Source organism: Phyllobates terribilis, unplaced genomic scaffold, assembly GCF_046119375.1.
Source record: "Phyllobates terribilis strain yellow unplaced genomic scaffold, ASM4611937v1 Scaffold_81__1_contigs__length_6697587, whole genome shotgun sequence".
Classification (NCBI taxonomy): Eukaryota; Metazoa; Chordata; class Amphibia; order Anura; family Dendrobatidae; genus Phyllobates; species Phyllobates terribilis.
In genome coordinates, this window is record NW_027362841.1 from 1,787,358 (window position 1) to 1,807,725 (window position 20,368).

Consider the following 20,368-nt stretch of genomic DNA (forward strand, 5'->3'; position numbering starts at 1 on the left):
ACTATAGTCCAGAGCTGCACTCACTTTTCTGCAGGTGCAGTCACTGTGTACATACATTACATTACTGATCCTGAGTTACATCCTGTATTATACTCCAGAGCTGCACTCACTATTCTGCTGGTCCAGCCGCTCCCTCTCTCCTCACACACATATTATACATATACACACAATAATAACTACCTACACCATGACATCTGGTCCGGTTACCAAACAAATAATAACAATATAATAAACAATAACCGACAAATTATATACAAACTAATATATACATTCTTCTTTTTTTTTTTTTTTTTTAAATAAATAAAATAAAATAAATACTAACTATACAAATATATACAAGACAAAACAAAACCCCCCACACTCAAGCCCACCAGTCCCTCCCCGGCACTGACCTGAGAGCTGGTCCTGCGCCTCATGCCTCAGTCCAACGTCCATAGGCCAGATCAGGCAGTGCCAGTTTTTCACCCAAATAACCAGTGTCCCACAAGATGAACCCACCTCCCCCCTTTTCCCTCCACCCAACCTAACACCTACACCCAAACCCATATATACAATATATACAGAAACAAACAATACAATAACCACAACTGACAAAGCCCAAGTTCGGCGCCTGCAGCCCTACATCACTGTCTACTGATCAATAAAACAAAAATCTATGGTGTCAGCAGCAGCCCACCACCAGGAGAGGCGATGACCAGACTAGGGCACACTAAAAGAAAAGCCCCTCCAGAGGAGAGCTGCCCTCCGTGTACCCAGTCTCTCATACTCCAGAGAACGCACCTTCACCAGGTCACCGAGTATGGTCCTAAACACATCGTCCACTGGGAGGATTTTCCGCTGCGTCGATACTAAGCACCGTGCGTTCCACGTGTGATACCTAACCACTGCGCTAACTAGAAATAAGGTGCAGCGGTCCCGACCACCCAGGTCCCCGAATGCTCCATAGGCCCATTCCGCATAAGAGAGACCGACCAGCCGGGGCCAGCCAATGGAGGCGCCCACCCTGTTGTACACTTCTGTGTTAAAGGGACAACGAAGCAGGAAGTGGTCCATGCTTTCAAGCATGGTACCACAATGCTCCCGAGGACAGTTCCTGTCCTCAGAGCTCCTACACTTCAGATTGTTCCTCACACACAGTTTCCCATGGAAGCAGCGCCAAGCCAAGTCCCAAACCTTCGAGGGGATCCTGATAGAATTCAAAAGATGCAGACCCACCCCAAGATTCCGACTTGGGCAATCCCTGAGCGCCAGAGGCCTCTGAAAATAGGTCAACAGAACCCTTTTGTCAAGGAGCTTCCTTGGCAGAGTCCTGACCTCCCACATTCCCAGACCCCACCAGCGAATTACCTTCAGAACCACGGTAGCGTAAGCCGGGAGATGTTCATGCGGTGTGCAGAGATCCTTCACTTGCCCTCCTGTCTCCCATTCCTGGAAGAAAGGCTGAAACCATCCCTTACAGGAGAATACCCACGGAGTAGCCCTCTCTTTCCAGAGGTTTGCAATATTGATCTTAATGAAGGTATTCACAAGGAATACCACAGGGTTGACCATACCCAACCCTCCTAGTCTCCTCGTACGGTAAGTAACCTCCCTCTTGACCAGGTTCAGTCTATTCCCCCATAACAGTTGAAAGAACAAACTGTAGACCCGAGTCCAGAGAGGCTCTGGCAAGATGCACACACTGCCCAGATAGATCAGCAAAGAGAGCAGGTAAGTTTTGATCAGGTTTACCCTCTCCCTTAGGGTCAAAGACCAACCCTTCCATTGGTTCACCTTCTGAGTGGCGATCTCTAGCCTGCTGTCCCAATTTTGTTTGGGGTAATCCCCCTGGCCAAATTCGATGCCAAGAACTTTTGCAGAGACTTTGGGTTCTGGAAGGGTGTCCGGGAGATCAAAACCAGGATCTCCTCCTCCCAGCCAGAGACTCTCACACTTATCCCGGTTGATCTTAGACCCGGATGCCTCCGAGTAGCGATTTACCTCTGACATCAGCCATTCTGCCTCCCCATCAGAGGAAACAAAAACGGTGACGTCATCGGCATACGCCACCACTCTCAGAGTGGCTTCCGGTGCTGCCCGGTCCATCCCGATCCCAGCCAACGGTCCACGCTCCACCCTCCTAAGAAGTGGGTCAATCGCAAACACGTACAGTAGCGGGCTCAAGGGACAACCCTGGCGAACACCACACCCAACCTCAAAAGAGCTGCCAATCCAACCGTTCACAAGCGGGAAACTCTCTGCCCCAGAGTACAAGGTCTTAAGCCAATCAACAAACCCCCCCGGCAGGCCATACCTCAGAAGGACAGACCAGAGGTACTCATGATTAACCCGATCAAACGCTTTTGCCTGGTCCAATGACAGCATGTACCCCTTCCAGTGGCCAGCCCTACCCTGCTCCACCGCCTCTCGGACACAGAGTACAGCACTAATTGCACTGCGGCCCGGAACAGAGCAATGCTGGGCCCCCGAAAGGAGCTGGGGTGCAAATTTCACCAGCCGATTAAACAGCACCTTTGCCAAAACCTTCCTGTCTGCATTCAGAAGCGCTATGGGAGGCCAATTCTCAATGCAAGATGGGTCCTTACCCTTTGACAAGATGATCAGGGCAGACCTCCTCATTGACTTTGGCATAGTGCCCGAGGAAAGACACTCATTGAATACCTCAGTCAAGAGGGGAACCAAGGCGTCCTTAAAGGTCTTATAGAATTCAGATGTTAAGCCATCCGGACCGGGAGATTTCTTCAGGGCAAGCCCTTCAATCGCCAACTTAACTTCCTCTTCCCTGATCATCTCTGTCAAAACGCCAAGAGAGGGGTCTACCCCTGGTTCGGGGACGGCTTCAGCCAGAAAAGCCGACATCTCATCCCAATCCAGATCCCTCTTCCCCAAGAGGTGCGAGTAGAAGGATCTGACGACCTCCAGGATCCCTGATCTGGATCTTTTCAAGGACCCCGCAGTGTCAACCAGTCCTGTAACAACTTTACTATTCACTGACATCTTGCAGTTTCTATAAGGGTCGGGCGAGCGGTACTTCCCGTAATCCCTCTCAAAAACCAAAGATGCGTGTCTATCATACTGACACCTCATTAGCAAAGATTTCACTCTGGAGATCTCCTCGCGGCTACCTCCAGTTGAGACAAGATGCTCGAGTTTCCTCCTCAGGCCCTGATACAGGCGGTACCTGTCCAGGCTCCTGAGGCTCGAGAGCTGGCGGAAGAATCTCGCCACCCTTTTCTTAAACATCTCCCACCACTCTGAATTACTACTACAAAGATCCAGTAAGGGTACCTGGCTCTGAAGAAAATCCTCAAAGGACTGTCTTATCTCCGCTTCTTCCAAGAGAGACGAATTGAGCCTCCAAAAGCCTCTTCCCATCCGGGGGGTCTCTGTAACATTCAGGGAAAACAAAATCAAACAGTGATCGGAGAACTCCACCTCAACAACAGATACTGCTGAAGAGACGGCTTCCTCCTTTAAATAAAACCTGTCTATCCTGGACCTACAGTTACCTCTATGATAGGTGAACCCCTCGTGGCCTGCGGTGTGCCGGATGTGGACATCCACCAGGCGAGCCTCACTAGCTATACTATTAAGGGCGACGCTATCATGTCAGCTTGTCTCTGGAACCTCCTCTATCCCGGGGCCTCGTGACAGTGTTGAAGTCCCCTCCAAAGACGACCTGCCGACTTGTAAAAAGGTAGGGCTTGATCCTCATAAAGAGACACTTCCGGTCCCATTTAGATTGGGGACCATAGATGTTAATGAGCCGAAGCTCTTGTCCCTTCATGAGGACATCTAATATCAGGCACCTCCCCATTTCTAACTCAATAACCCGTCGGCATTCTACCGGTGCGGTTAAAAGGACCGCCACTCCGCTATACGGCTCGGCCGCAAGAGACCAATAGGAGGGCCCGAGTCTCCACTCCCTCTTAGCTATAAAAACCTCTGCCATATTTGGCAGCCTGGTCTCTTGCAAAAAGAAAATGTCAGCTTCAACCCGGCTGAGAAAATCAAAGGCCGCAAATCTAGCCATGTTTGACTTAATGCTGGCGACATTAATGGACGCCAGCGTCAACGGAGTGGGTACCGCCATCATTGGTGATTGAATTAGATGGCTTTCTTCTTCCCACTCCCCTTATCCTCTGCCTCAGAGGAGGAATCCTTCCACCACACAGAGGTGTCCATTCCCACATTTTTCCTTCTTTTTTCGTCCTCGTCTCTGGACTATGGGCCAGTCCCTCCCCCCAAGGACCTTGCATCCCCAGGAGGAGGAGACTCGGCGCCCCCTGTAAGCTCCGCTGAAGCCGGAACCTCAGCCTCCTCCTCAGAGGAAGAGATGTTATCAAGGGCTTGGAACCGGTTAGAAAGACCAACTAGAGGGGAGTCGGTTTTACCTTCCTTAGGTACCTTGGTCAGAGCGGGAGAAGATGTTTTATCTCCCTTCTTTTTCTTCTTTTTGGTGCCGAGCTTACGCTTGTGCTCTAGCCACCGCTTATTATCCTCATCCATACTTTCATAATGGGAGGATTCTGAAGCAGAGGCAGTTTCCTCCCTGTGGATCCTCCTGACCTCCTCATCCAACTCATCATCCCTCGGGGCCTCAGCAGCAACACTGGCATCCAGGACAGGGGCTGCCCCGGTAGTCTGGGGCTCGCCCCTCTCCGTCTCCTGTCTGCGCTTGTCTAGACGCCTCAGCTGGGCAGGCGTCTTTTTATTGCTTTTCTTCCCTCGCCCCTCAGCTCCCCCACCCCTGCTAGTCCCCTCTCCAGCAGAATCGGCCTCACGGCTTACTCCCACCGGGGTCTCGACTGCATTAGCAAAGGAGCGAGGACAACGGCTGAATGGGTGGCCTAACTCACCACAAAGGTGGCACCTAATCTCCACACAAGAGGCGGCAAGATGGCCAACACCCCCACACAACGCGCATTTCTGCACAGTGCAGTTTGCACTGAAGTGTGTGGGGTCGCCGCACCTGTGACAGAGCTTCGGTTGCCCCAGGTAGAAGACCAGGATACGATCCCTACCTAGGAAGGCAGACGATGGAATGTGGGCAACCGTACCACCTGAACGCTTAAGTTTTACCATAAACGTCCAGGCCCCTGACCAGATACTAAACTCGTCGCGGTTTTTCTTTGGCATCTCCACCACCTCTCCATACCGTCCAAGCCACGTCATGATGTCATAGCAAGAAAACGACTCGTTACGAGTCATCATGGTCACTTTCTTGATCTGGTTTTGGCGAGACACTGCCTGAACGGCAAAGTCTCGCCAGCCGGGCTCATTTTTTGCCAACTCATAATTCACCCAGAAGAGCTCAAGCCCCTCCGGCCGAACAAAGCTGACATCAAACTCAGGCATGGAATAGGGATGTATCAAGGCGTAGATGTCAATCGCCTTGAAGCCCATCCTCAGCAGGAGCTCCACAACTTTAGACCTTGGCGGACATGCATCACTGCCCCTCCACCGAAGACGGACCACATTCCTACGCACACTGCCTGGCCCGGCTGTTGGGAGGGACCACACTGTTTCTCCCCCTTTTTGCTCTTGGAAGGCCCCGAGGCCATGCCTCTCTATCCAGAAGGATAGATCAACCTCTCGACCCTCTACCATTAGTGATCTCTCCCCCTTCTTTAGAGCCTCCAGAAGGCACCTTTGCAACATGCCGTCCCCAAAGCCCGGAGACGAGGAGGATGCCCTATTTGCCCCGGAGGTGACACTGGCATAACTCTGGACAGGTGTTGCCACCCCCGGGGGGGCAACCGGACCAGTGACCACATCAGCCCCAACAGTATCACCATTACCCACCTCCATCTCACCCTCCACCAAACCAGCAACCACACCACTAGACAATGAATTATCCTCATTCACCTCCACCACCACATTCATTCCTGCTGGACGAGTAACAATGGTGGATGACCTTTTGACCTCCGCATCAGGCACAAGGGACTCAGTCACCTCCATAGAACTGGAGGCGACCTAACCCCCGGTCTTATGTGTGCCCTCCACATCATCGGTCGGTAATTTCCGCTGTTTGGCATTTGGTATAATGTGCAGCTGATCTCTAGCTGCAGTTAGGCGCCGCTGATCTTTAGCATCAGGATCTTCCGGACCAGCGACGCCAACACAAAATAGCACTTTCGTGGGAGGACCGGAACGCTCAGCCCCAACTGCCCCCTCACACTGCCGCCGCTTCTCAACTAAGTGATCAGCGGCAACAGCATTCAGAGGCACAGAGGCTACCGGAGCTGCCCCCGACACCGGGCTGCTCCCTCCTCCCACTGAGGAGCGCACCACAGCATCGTGGCCTGATGGAACGCCCGCCGCCGGGCCGCCCTCACTGTCCAGCCTCTCGGCTGATGCACCTCCTGCTACGTCCCCACTACTACAAGCAGAGACGGAGCTCTGCGCCTCACTACCGCGCTCTGTAATCTCCCCGCGCCTTTGCTCCGGATCCACAGCAGAACCCGGGCTGGGCTGGGCAACGGGGCTTATACAGCGAGCTGAGCCTGCCGCCGACTCAGGGGGTACAGGGAGGGGGGCATATACGTATCTTACCGCTTCCTGCAGCTTTGGCTTGGTCTTCTTTGCCTTTTTGTGGCCCCCAGGTGCCTCTTCTGGTAGATCGTCACCAAGATGGAAGTTTTGGAGGCACACTGGGGACTCCAGGAGCTTAATCTCCGCCATTAGCGCCCCTCCCTGGCCGCTGCTGTCACTGTCCTCCCCAGAGCCGGCAGAACTGCGACCGGATGTCACTGTCGCCTGTCCTGCAGGGAGCTCGCTGCACGTGGCCTGCGGGTGACTTTGCAGGCTGCCAGGTGGGGCTTGCTGCTGGTCATCATCACTCTCATCATCCACCTGGCTCTCAGGCTGCAGCCCTATCTGCCTTTGCTCTCTGGTATCAGCCATTTCTCTAAAGCAGTCTTCATTTATAAGTTTTTCTTTGAAAGGACCACTCTGCTCCCTGATGGTGGCTTTCCTAAGTTCCAGGCGTTGAATTTCACTGCTCAGTCTTTTTACCTCGGCTTGGAGTTTTGCCTTCCTTGGTTTGGAGGCCCCCACAGCTTTGGCACTTGTGCAGCGCAGCTCCTCCCGGAGCCTCCTGATGAGCTTGCTGGCATCTTCATACTCACGGAGGCGGATCATGACCCGGGAGGCATAGGTGGACACAGACTCCCGGGGTCCCTGCAGCACCCATTCCCCCTCAGGGAGGTCGGCCTCACCTCCGTGAGCACTCAGCTTTCCTCCGGAAGGAGCGCCATCTTGCACGCCGCTGTCAGGCTTTTCCTCCATGCTGGAAGCCTTGCGGCTTCTGGGGGTCTCCACAATCCCGGGGGGAGTAGGAGCCACATTGCTGCGACTCCTGGTGCAGCGTCTCACCCCCGAGTCCTCTGATGTGCAGGCCGGTTGCTGGTTTCTTCTGCCCCCCGCCGGCCTGGTTCGGGAAGCAGAAGCCTGGGACTTGGCTCCATCACTCATCCCAGAAACCCGTTCCCTCCCTGGGAAAGAGAGAGAGCAGGTCCCCAGGTGGAGAGGTGTTGGTTTCTCAGAGATCAGGAGCTCACAGCAGGATCTGCAGCCACCACACCCGCAATCACCACACTGACTAGCAGCTGATCAGAGCTGCACCCAGTATGCTGCTGGTGGAGTCACTGTGTGCATACATTACATTACTGATCCTGAGTTACATCCTGTATTATACTTACTCCAGAGCTGCACTCAATATTCTGCTGGAGCAGTCACTGTGTACATACATTACATTACTGATCCTGAGTTACATCCTGTATTTTACCCCAGAGCTGCACTCACTATTCTGCTGGTGCAGTCACTGTGTACAAACATTACATTACATTACTGATCCTGTACTGATCCTGAGATACATCCTGTATTATACTCCAGAGCTGCACTCACTATTCTGCTTGTGCAGTCACTATGTACATACATTACATTACTGATCCTGAGTTACATCCTGTATTATACTCCAGAGCTGCACTCACTATTCTGCTTGTGCAGTCACTGTGTCCATATATTACATTACTGATCCTGCATTGATCCTGAGTTACATCCTGTGTTATACTCCAGAGCTGCACTCACTATTCTGCTGGTGCAGTCACTGTGTACATACATTACATTACTGATCCTGAGTTACATCCTGTATTATACCCCAGAGCTGCACTCACTATTCTGCTGGTGTAGTCACTGTGCACATATATTACATTACTGATCCTGCACTGATCCTGAGTTACATCATGTATTATACTCCAGAGCTGCACTCACTATTCTGCCAGTGCAGTCACTATGGACATACATTACATTACTGATCCTGCACTGATCCTGAGTTACATCCTGTATTATACTCCAGAGCTGCACTCACTATTCTGCTGGTGCAGTCACTGTGTACATACATTACATTACTGATCCTGAGTTACATCCTGTATTATACTGCAGAGCTGCACTCACTATTCTGCTGCTGCAGTCACTGTGTACATATATTACATTACTGATCCTGAGTTACATCCTGTATTATAGTCCAGAGCTGCACTCACTATTCTGCTGGTGCAGTCACTGTGTTCATATATTACATTACTGATCCTGAGTTACTTCCTGTATTATACTCCAGAGCTACACTCACTATTCTGCTGCTGCAGTCACTGTGTACATACATTATATTACTGATCCTGAGTTACATCCTGTATTTTACCCCAGAGCTGCACTCACTATTCTGCCAGTGCAGTCACTATGTACATACATTACATTACTGATCCTGCACTGATCCTGAGTTACATCCTGTATTATACTCCAGAGCTGCACTCACTAATCGGCTGGAGCAGTCACTGTGTACATACATTGCATTACTGATCCTGAGTTACATCCTGTATTATACCCCAGAGCTGCACTCACTATTCTGCTGGTGTAGTCACTGGGTACATACACTACATTACTGATCCTGAGTTACATCCTGTATTATACTCCAGAGCTGCACACACTATTCTGCTGGTGCAGTCACTGTGTACATACATTACATTACTGATCCTGAGTTACATCCTGTGTTATACTCCAGAGCTGCACTCACTATTCTGCCAGTGCAGTCACTGTGTACATACATTACTGATCCTGAGTTACATCCTGTATTATACCCCAGAGCTGCACTCACTATTCTGCTGGTGTAGTCACTGTGTACATGCATTACATTACTGATCCTGCACTGATCCTGACTTACATCCTGTATTATACTGCAGAGCTGCACTCACTATTCTGCCAGTGCAGTCACTATGTACATACATTACATTACTGATCCTGCACTGATCCTGAGTTACATCCTGTATTATACTCCTGAGCTGCACTCACTATTCTGCCAGTGCAGTCACTATGTACATACATTACATTACTGATCCTGAGTTACATCCTGTATTATACTCCAGAGCTGCACTCACTATTCTGCTGGTACAGTCACTGTGTACATACATTACATTACTAATCGGAGAGAATTATGAATACAGCTCTGGAGTATTATACTGGTTGTAATGATAAGTAATACAATATATTTAAGCAGTAATATGCGTCTCACAATTCGACAAACCCTTTCTAACAACATTCCCTCTTGAACATTGGAGAAACCTCACTGTCCTGTAATATTACAGTATATTATATATAACGCTCTGGATTCATTGTAGCGTTTGTTCTGTTAGTAAATAACAATGTAACATTAATAGACCCCAGATGTGGTGATCAGAGAGGGGCCGCTGCTCTTACCAGGGATGGTGCGGCCATTGTTCTCCTGGATGTGCTCTGCTGCGGTTCTGCTGCTGGACTGGGCTGTGACCCCGACTCCAGGACACATTATATAAGGGTCACACTTGTTTCTGGCCTTTCCTGGAAAGTTCATTACCGGATATTCAGGTTTCAATGACTTTGTGTATTTTTTATGATTTATTTTTCCTAATCTTTAGTAATGGGAAACACTGGGAGAATGGAAAGGTCCGGATCATCTCCGCTGTGGAATCCCTTAATCACTAATTAACCTGCAGAGCGGACACAGAAATAATATTCCCTGATGAAGATAAGAAGAGTCATAAACCCGAGCGCGGACTTGTAATAACAGGTGTGAGAAGCAGAAGACGTTCTGTCACTCCATATACTCAGAGGGGCATCTGCGGACTGCGGGGGATGTCAGATGTAGTAGACTGCCTTATAGGCGTGTGAGTGGTGTGACGGGGGTAATTCTGGGTATAATTAATTGGGGAAACAATCTATAAAACACCATAAATGAGGGGTGTCAGTGCTTTATGTATGATTGTATGAATGCTCGGCGGTCTTTCCCCGCTCCACCCCGACTCATGGAGAAAGCCTGACAGTCCTGCTGCTTCCACCTAATTAAACAGAAAGCCCATAAAGCCAATTCATCATTGCCTTGGGTCTGTTTTTTGTTTGTGCCATATTCATCTTTTCATTTGCCCTTTTTTATCGCCACTGTTTTATTTCTTCATCTGTTGGTTTTTATGTTCTCCGTTGCCGGTGAGGTTTTGCCTTTCCAGATGTTTTCTTCTGGTTCATCATTTACGACTTTCTGAAAAGTTACAAAAGTTTTGCAGATATGCACTTGTGGCGCCCCTGCGGGTGGTTCAGTCTCCACAGGGGTACTGCATCTCAGCCAGAAGTGTGGTACCCCACTCTCAGGTAAGGAGGGAGCACTACCCGGGACCCACACACTCACATCCAACACTACACCACCTCATTAGGGAAGGGCAAGATTGCTCCTGAGGGAGAGCACAGCCCCTGTCCCTGTGTAGAGGTACACAGGGGGTCCATTCAAGTGCACCCAAATTAACTGAGAGTCTGCTGGATCACTTCCCCGGAGGACACAGGACGACGTGGGCGGTTATAATTCGGCGGTTGTAACCTGGAGGATCTTGACAACTGTGAGTAAAACCTGAAGACTGCACCCGCTGTGTCCTTGACTAATTGCTGCACCACCTGCCTTGCACTACACCAACATCAACCTCATCAAATACTATATCCTGCCCTGGAGCTGAGCTCTGCCGGTGGAGAGCTGCACTATCTCTGCTGCGTCACCATCAGCTCCAGAGGATCTGCACCGCAGCGGCGCCCCCTATAGCCACATACCACGGGTGGCGTCACAAATTTTATCCCCCTTTTCTTTATTCCCAAATTGACTTTCACTGTTCTTCATTTGACCGCCCTGGGCCATGGACCGGGTCACCGCCACCGTGACAATACAGGACCGGCCCGGCTACCGAGTACCCCACGGCCCATGGGGCGCGTCACTCCTCTCTCCTCTCCCTCCCTTGAGTGATTTTATGTATGCTAGTTTATTTTTTATTTTGGGCGGGGGGGGGGGTGCAAAATGTGCAACTTATTGTGCTGAAGAAAGGCAAAAAAAAGTTTTAATAAAAATAAAGGAAATGTTTTTCTTTAGTGCAGAGTTCATGAATCATTGATATAAAGTTACTAGAGATGATGGAATCTGCCAGGATTTCTATTTGTCAAAATGTGAGAATTTTACAGGGAAATTTGATTTGCCGCAAAGTTATTCTCTGCTAATTGAATCTTCCTCATTATGGGGTCTCTATTGTAATATCTTTAATCTATTGTAACCGTTTGCCCTCTATGGTTCAGCAAGATGGCGGCTGCAGCCGGCTGTCGTTATGTTGAATATGCAATAAAACTTATATTCTGGAGAAAACGGAGTTTTGTACAATTCAAAATTCAATGAGAATTCCAGTCGAATAAATTTCATCATCTTTAATAGTTACATTACAGGAAAGCAATGATGGGGGGATAGTTATATTAGGAAACCCCGAGGTCCGTCACTGCTGTGAGTTATTATCTCTGAGGCCCCAGATAAGCGGAGAGTTCAGATAAACGATGGCCGTGATTTAGGGAAGTGCTGGGATCTGACGCTGGTTTCTCTCTTTTATAATCGGACATTATAGGGCAGAGTCGGACAGTCCACAGTGACGGCCTCCATTCCTCACCGGTCACAGACACTGCGGGAACTTACAGAAACTTTTAGGAAAACTCTGATTCCTGATATGGAGACTCCAACTGGAGCAAAAAGTGGTATAAATAGCGAGAGGGACGGGGATGGAAGGATCAGACAGGAGATCCACCGGAATATAGAGAGACCAGAAGAAGCAGGATGGTCCTTACAAGGACATCTCTCATCCTTGTGAGCAGGGGTGGATTAAGAGTAGCAAGGGCCCCGGGCAGTTTAGACGGCATGGGCCCCCCACACACACACACACCTGATGTATCACATGACTTGTGACATGATCTCCCTTTGATAGATCATGTAATAGTTCATGTGAAAATAATTCTGCACGATATTAATATATTAACCCCTTCGCAACCTTGGGTTTTGTCGTTTTTGCTTTTTCGTTTTTTGCTCCCCTTGTTCCCAGAGCCATAGCGTCTTTATTTTTTAGACAATATGGCCGTGTGAGGGCTTATTTTTTGCGGGACAAGCTGTACTTTTCAACGGCATTACTAGTTTTACCATAGCATGTAGGGGAAAACGGTAAAAAAATTCCAAGTGCGGTAAAATTGCAAAAAAAGTGCAATACCACAGTTGTTTTTTATTTATTTTTTTTACCACGCTCACTGAATGCTAAAACTGACTTGCCATTCTTATTCTCCAGGTCATTACGAGTTCGTAGACACCAAACATGTATAGGTTATTTTATATTTAAGTGGTTAAAAAAAACTCCAAAATTTGGTAAAAAATTTTTTAAAAAAATAGCGCCATTTTCCGAGACCTGTAGCGTCTCCATTTTTCGGGATCTGGGGCTGGGTGAGGGCTTATTTTTTGCGCGTCGGGCTTATGTTTTTATTGATAACATTTTGGGGTAGATCCGATGTTTTGATCGCCCGTTATTGCATTTTATTGCAATTTTGCGGCGACCAAAAAACGTAATTCTGGCGTTTAGAATTTTTTTCTCGTTACACCGTTTACCGATAGGATTAATTATTTTTTTACTTTGATAGATCGGGCGATTCTGAACGCGGCGATACCAAATATGTGTATGTGGGTTTTTTTTTTTTATATTTTATTTTGAATGGGGTGAAAGGGGGGTGATTTAAACTTTTATATTTTTTTTATTTTTTTTATATTTTTAAAAACATTTTTTTTTCACTTACTGCATGCTTCAATAGTCTCCATAGGAGACTAGAAGCAGCAGTTGTCTGATCGTCTCTGCTAGATACAGGGGACCAGCAGATCCCCTGCATATAGCAGAAATGGTCCTGTGCTATGAGCGCCGACCACTAGGTGGCGCTCATAGCGACGAGATCATGACAACCACAGGCGTCTGCTGCAGACCCTGGGTTGTCATGCACGCCCATCGGTTACCCGCGATCACGTGACGGGGTCGCCGGTGGGCGGGGCTTATGACGCGCAACCCAGAAGCGCGCGTTAAATGTCGCTGTCGGAGATTGACAGCGGCATTTAACATGTTAACATCGCTATCCACCCGCGGCTGTTGCGGGCACATGTCAGCTGTAAGAATCAGCTGACATGTGCTCGGTTCAGTGCGGGCTCAGCGCCGGAGCCCTCACTGAACCGGGGGTACGCAAATGTGCGTACTAATACGGCAAGGGTTGGAAAGGGGTTAATTATAATTATTTTTTTATATTAATTGTATGACTTAATATTGAGCACAATTAAGTATGCTGACATCCCCCTATGTATGTAGGGTCTCATACTGTATAATATGAGCTTTCACATAATCCTCCTATACACAGCAGGAGGCCGCACGGCGCTCCCCCCCCAGATACAGCGGGAGGCAATACGGCGCTCCCCCGATACAGCCGGAGGCTGCAAGGCACCCATCGAGATACAGCCGGAGACCGCACGGCCCCCCCCCCCCAGATACAGCAGGAGGCCGCCCGACGCCCTCCCCAGATACAGCAGGAGGCCGCACGGCGCCCCCCCCAGATACAGCCAGAGGCCGCACGGCGCTCCCCCCCCAGATACAGCCGGAGGCCGCACGGCGCCCCCCCCCCCAGATACAGCCGGAGGCCGCACGGCGCCCCCCCCAGATACAGCCGGAGTCCGCACGGCGCCCCCCCCCAGATACAGCTGGAGGCCGCACGGCGCCCCCCCCCAGATACAGCAGGAGGCCGCACGGTGCCCCCTCCAGATACAGCAGGAGGCCGCACGGTGCCCCCTCCAGATACAGCTGGAGGCCGCACGGCGCCCCCCCCCAGATACAGCAGGAGGCCGCACGGTGCCCCCTCCAGATACAGCAGGAGGCCGCACGGCGCCCCCCCTAGATACAGCAGGAGGCTGCAAGGCGCCCATCGAGATACAGCCGGAGGCCGCACGGCGCCCCCCCCAGATATAGCAGGAGGCCGCACGGCGCCCCCCCTAGATACAGCAGGAGGCCGCACGGTGCCCCCCCCCAGATACAGCAGGAGGCCGCACGGCATCCCCCCCAGATACAGCAGGAGGCCGCACGGTGCCCCCCCAGATACAGCAGGAGGCCGCATGGTGCCCCCCTCCCAGATAGAGCAGGAGGCCGCAAGGTGCCCCCCCCAGATACAGCAGGAGGCCGCATGGTGCCCCCCCAGATACAGGCGGAGGCCGCACGGTGTCCCCCCCAGATACAGCCGGAGGCCGCACGGTGCCCCCCCCAGATACAGCAGGAGGCCGCATGGTGCCCCCCTCCCAGATACAGCAGGAGGCCGCAAGGTGCCCCCCCCAGATACAGCAGGAGGCCGCATGGTGCCCCCCCAGATACAGCAGGAGGCCGCACGGTGCCCCCCCCAGATACAGCAGGAGGCCGCACGGTGCCCCCCCCAGATACAGCAGGAGGCCGCACGGTGCCCCCCCCAGATACAGCAGGAGGCCGCACGGTGCCCCCCCCAGATACAGCAGGAGGCCGCATACACACAAACAAACATATACAGACATATACAAAGACAAATATATACACGCATAGGCTGCGTTCCCACTGTGCGTTTTTCAAGCGTTTTTGCCACGGAATTTCCGCAGCGAAAACGCTGAAAAAACTCTTGGTAATACGTGCCCCATGGTCCCTAATGATAATCCTAATCCTAATGATAATGCGGATTATCATTGCGGAAAACTCCGCAGCATGTCCATTCATTTTGCGGACATGCAGTGTAATTGCCGCCATTGACTTGCATTGAATCGCTTAATATCCGTATGACTACATGTGCACATGCGGATATTAAGCGACTCAATGTGCGGATGGTACCCGGGTTTTGAGAAGAGGAGACTCTCATCCAGACCCGGGTACCATAGAACCTGTAAAAAAAAGAATTTAAATAAATAAAATAAAGATTATACTTACCTTCCGTTGGCCCCCGGTCTCCTCAGCGATACGTCCGGTCTGTTGTATGCGTCGCGGTGGTGTGAAAGGACCTGCCATGATGTCATTTAGTCATGTGACAGGTCACACGACAGCTGACATCGGCTGTCGCGTGACCTGTCACATGACTAAATGACGTCATGAAAGGTCCTTTCACACCACCGTGATCCACCGAAGACACCGGACGCACCGCTGAGGAGACCGGGGGCCATCGGAAGGTAAGTATAATCTTTATTTTTTACCATTCTCATTCTTTTTTATAACTATTACTTGGTCACACTATATATGCCGGTTGCCGGTTGCATGGATTTATATAGTGTGACCAAGTTGTCAAGCACTTTCCAAGTGATGCTGAAATCTCTAGGAAAGTGCTTGATAACCCGCATGCATGAATGCTGCAAAAACGCTTGACAAACGCTTCTACCTGGCGGGAAAAGCGCATGCACAATAAGCACGTACAATCCGCATGCGTTTTTCCTGCCAGGGAGAAGCGGAAAAAATCTGCAGCATTTCTGCATGGTGGGCACATAGCCATAAACACATTTGAAACAGAAAAATACATATAAAGAGACATATCACACAATGATATCGGCACACACTGACACATCACTCACCGTCCCCCTGCTCGGCTCCAGTCGTCCAGCTCCTCTCTGGTGGTAAGAAGCAGTGCAGGGCGCACTGCATGACGTCATGCTAGCAGACACTGCCGCGCACAGGGCCGTGTCTTCTAGCTGTGATGCGGCCGGGCCAGCACACGTACGATATGCAGATATGCGCACAGACACATGCACATGGTACGCAGATATGCGCACAGACACATGCATACAGGCATACGTACATATCTTACAAACACATAAAACTGTCCTGTCCAGCAGCTCCTCAGGCATGTCTCAGTGCAGGGCCACCAGCGTGTCACAGACATGGCCCTGCTTTCAGAGGGGCCCACTCGCCGTTGGGGCCTGGGCTGCTTCTACAGCATCTGTGTAGGACCTCTAGCGCTGCTTGATTGTCAGCACTTCACCTGACATGGCCGTGCGCTGTGCGGTTGAGTCTGGTAGTAATGGCGCGGCAGGGGCAATACACAAGCACAATTATAGGAGCAGTGTCGCCCCAGCCGTGTCATTAATACCAGACACAGCCACACAGCTCACGGCCATGTCAGGTGAAGTGCCAGCAGTCCTGCACGGGGGAAGCAGCCCGGACCACAACAGAGAGTGAGCCCCCCTGATGGTCCACAAATACATACACATAGATACATACACACACACATATACATACATACACATATATACATACATACATATATATATATATATATATATATATATATATATATAACACACACACACTGCACATGGACTTACCCTTTCTGTACATTATGCAGGTTCTTTCATCTTCCCTGTGAGGCAGCCTCCCCTCCTCTTGGGGCCCGACTGCAGAGTTCTCGGTGTAATTGCTGGGCAGGAGGGGGAGAGCGGAGAGGTAACATTCAGACCCGGGTAGGGGGCAGGTAGAGCAGTGGCCATGCTGTAAGCTGTCTCTGTGCTCTGCTGGAGGCCGGAGCAGGTGGGCGGAGCCTCCTCTACTGCACTTACACAGTCAGCACCTGGTGAGTCATCCTCGCAGCGCCGCGGGACACAGCAGAGCAGATTCCATCTTCCGGCTCCCGGGCCCTCCTGTCACACATTATAATGAGGTCAATCCGGCCACAGGCCCCTGGGAGCCCCAGGCCCCGGGCGGTAGCCTGGATTGACCTCATTATAATCCGCCTATGCTTGTGAGTATTATAGGGACCATGTTATACTATTGTGTTCAGTAAGGGAGATGATATCCAGAATTCAAATGTTAATTCCAATAGTCTGGAAAAAGTTCCATGATTTATAGCACTTGCAAGTATTTGATAAAATAATAGTTAAAGGAATTTTTCTATGAAGAGGTAAGATTATATTGAATGCTTTTATGAAATCAGAAGAGGAGAAAGGCAGGACTCTGATCCTAAATAGTTATTTTAAAATGATTTTTCAGCTCGGGGTTAATAAAACAGTTTATAAATGAAAAGTTCTATATCTTTCTATTATACTTTGGAGCCGATTCTTTGCTGATTGTTTTTTTTGCCGAGTTTTTGGTGTTCGGCACCTTTTATTTTTGTTTGTGGCGTATTCATCTTAACATTTACACCTTTTTGTTTCAGTCCCTTTTTTATGTTTTCGTCCTTTTTTTGTTTGTTCGCTTCTTTTTTTCGCTACATTGCGGAGTTTAGGGTTTCCAGATGTTTTCATCTGATTTATCATTTGTGACTTTTCAAAAAATCTTGCCCATATTTTGCAACATTTTAGCAGAACATTCAACTTTTTAAGCTAAAAAGTTGCAAGACAGGTTAAAGTAAAAAGCATTTTTTGATTTTAGCGCAAAGTTGATGAAACGTTTGGGCCATTTTGATGACTTTGGCACATTGAAAACCAAAGGACAAAAAAAAGAAAAAAAAATGCAAATGATAAACTGGACCCTTTATGTTTCAATTGCTCCCTATTTTAATGATATTAGTTTGCTGTCAGTGAATGAGAACACTGCTGTTTCCATTCAGAGGCAGTAAACCTGTCTGTATCTAGTCGAGAAGTGGATACAATTGTATCCAGTGCAAACAATGCTCTGTGAGCAAAACTCCAGACTGATACATTGTAACAAGCTATTAGATTGTGGCTGATATATATTGTGCTCAGGAGCATTTTCTAGACTGGATACAATGTATCCGCTGAGAGCAGGAGCAGCAATGTGCAGGATTACGGCCTCCGAATGGAAACAGAACCGTCCTCATTCACTGACATCAAGCAGAGATCCTGAAGATGGTGAGAGATGAAACACAAAGTGTAATAACACAAAGATGGAGAAGATTTCATTTATTCACTGATTTACCGCTGCTCCCATCACTAGTGGTGACGTTACATTTCTTAAAGAGACAGGACACATAATATTTGTAATTCTCCCTCTAAAGGTAGATAATAGACTCAGCCTTGTTAAAGGGGTTGTAAGAAATTGTTTTATATATATATATATATATATATATATATATATATAAAAGAAAACAAACCAAGTATTGCTCACCCTCCCCAGGTCTAACTCCAGCTTTCCGACACTGCCTGGTCTGTGCTGATTGTCTGCAGTGCTGACATCAAGTTGACAGCATTGCAACCAATCAGTGAGCTGAACACAGCCATGATTGGCTGCAGAGTTGTCGATGTGATGTCAGTGCTGCAGACAATCAGCAGAGATCCGGCAGCAGCGGAGAGCTGGAGTTAGACCCAGGGAGGGGGAGTAATACTCAGTTTGTTTTGTTACAGCCACTGTAGCCCATGATAGTCACTATTCTGAAAGGGGTCAACCCCTTCAAGGCAAACGTCATCTGCACAAGACAAGTTTCCCCTCTTCTGTTTGCAATGATGTGAATCATTCTCCATGTTCTCCCCATCTTTCCCTATCTCTCAGACGGCCGTCCTGGTCTCCTTCAGCTCGTCGGCCTTTCTACCAGAGGAGGATTTGCCCCATGATCAGGAAGGATCTAGGGGTGAAGAGCTCCCTCTAGAGGGCAGACAGAGATGTCCTGGAAGAAGGAACCGGCGCCTGCCGACCAGTATGACAGTGGACACCAGTCTGATTGACAGCAGCTCTATGGACGGCTCGGTGCAGATGGAGGACGGTCCCACCCGCTCTCTGTCCCCCTGGGAATACAGGTAATATCACAACCTGTCACATTACAAGCAGCGCTGAATAGTGATACAGTCCGGTGGAGATTCCCGGAGTCTCCTATAGAAGGACGTCTAGTAAAGTATAGAAAGAAAATAATCTTTTCAGTAGAGTTACAATAGCAGGGAATAGCTTGTCGGGATGTTTTTATAACCCTTTAGTGGAGAATAACGTCTTCCCACCTTCTAGCCGCCTCTCGTTCTTCTTTTCCTGCCTACAAGCTACCGGTAACCGTTCAGAAATCTCCCCTGTCCCCAAATAGACTTCAGGGGAGGAGGGAGATGCAGCTGCAGTTATTAGGAATTAAACATGAAGGAGAGAAGCTGAGAGCGCGCGGCGCGGCTCTGACATCACCCGGAATAACCTTGTATGGAGGGAGAAACTGGAGATTTATAGAAGACTGAAGAAAAAGCCTCGAGAATCTGCAGGATGAGGACAAGGAGCGCGGACATGGACCAGGTGTTACACAGCTTCTCTCACTGTGTATTTTTATTCCCAGTCTCAGCACAGATCCCAACAGGTTCCCTATCATCATTGCCGAGGCCGATTGTCTGACTTTTGCTTGTGTAGACGCTGATGGCCATGAAAGTCCAGACCTGATCTCCTTCCCCATCCAGCAGGAGGTGATGGTCCTACGACGGGAGCAGAAAGGCTGCAGCTTCTCCTACAGACTGGAGGGCGAGGTGGTGACTCTGGGCTGCACATGTGTCACACCAACCATCAGCTATTACTGAATACGTGGAAATATGGATGGTGGACGCCTGATTGTCAACTTTTAAGATTTCTTGGGAATTTTTTATTTAAATAATAAAATAAAAGCAACTTTAATTTTTTTATAGTGTTATCTCTGGTTACAATAGATTTTGGGGTTTGGTAGTAGCTACTTGTCCATTACACAGGTCCATGTTATGGTGGAAAATACTGGTATCATCAGAGGACACATGCCGTATATTCTCATTGTATAGGGCCATGCTGCTCCTTCAGGTGTCCTCAAGTTCATATGGAGGCGTCTTTTCTTCTTTAGATTCCAATACAATGTTTCTAGGGAAAGTTCCTCCATAAAAAGAAATCTAATATGGCAGAACATCTGCTGCTCCGTAATATGAGGGAATCGGTGTGACGCTCTACAGGCGATGGGCAAATGGGCCTTCACCTTAAAGGTTTGGAACAAGATGGTGAGTTATCACTTATCCATAGGACAGGGGATAATTACTGATCGCTTGGGGCCTAATCACTAAAGACCCCACTAATCCCAAATGTGGGCTCCATAATGAATG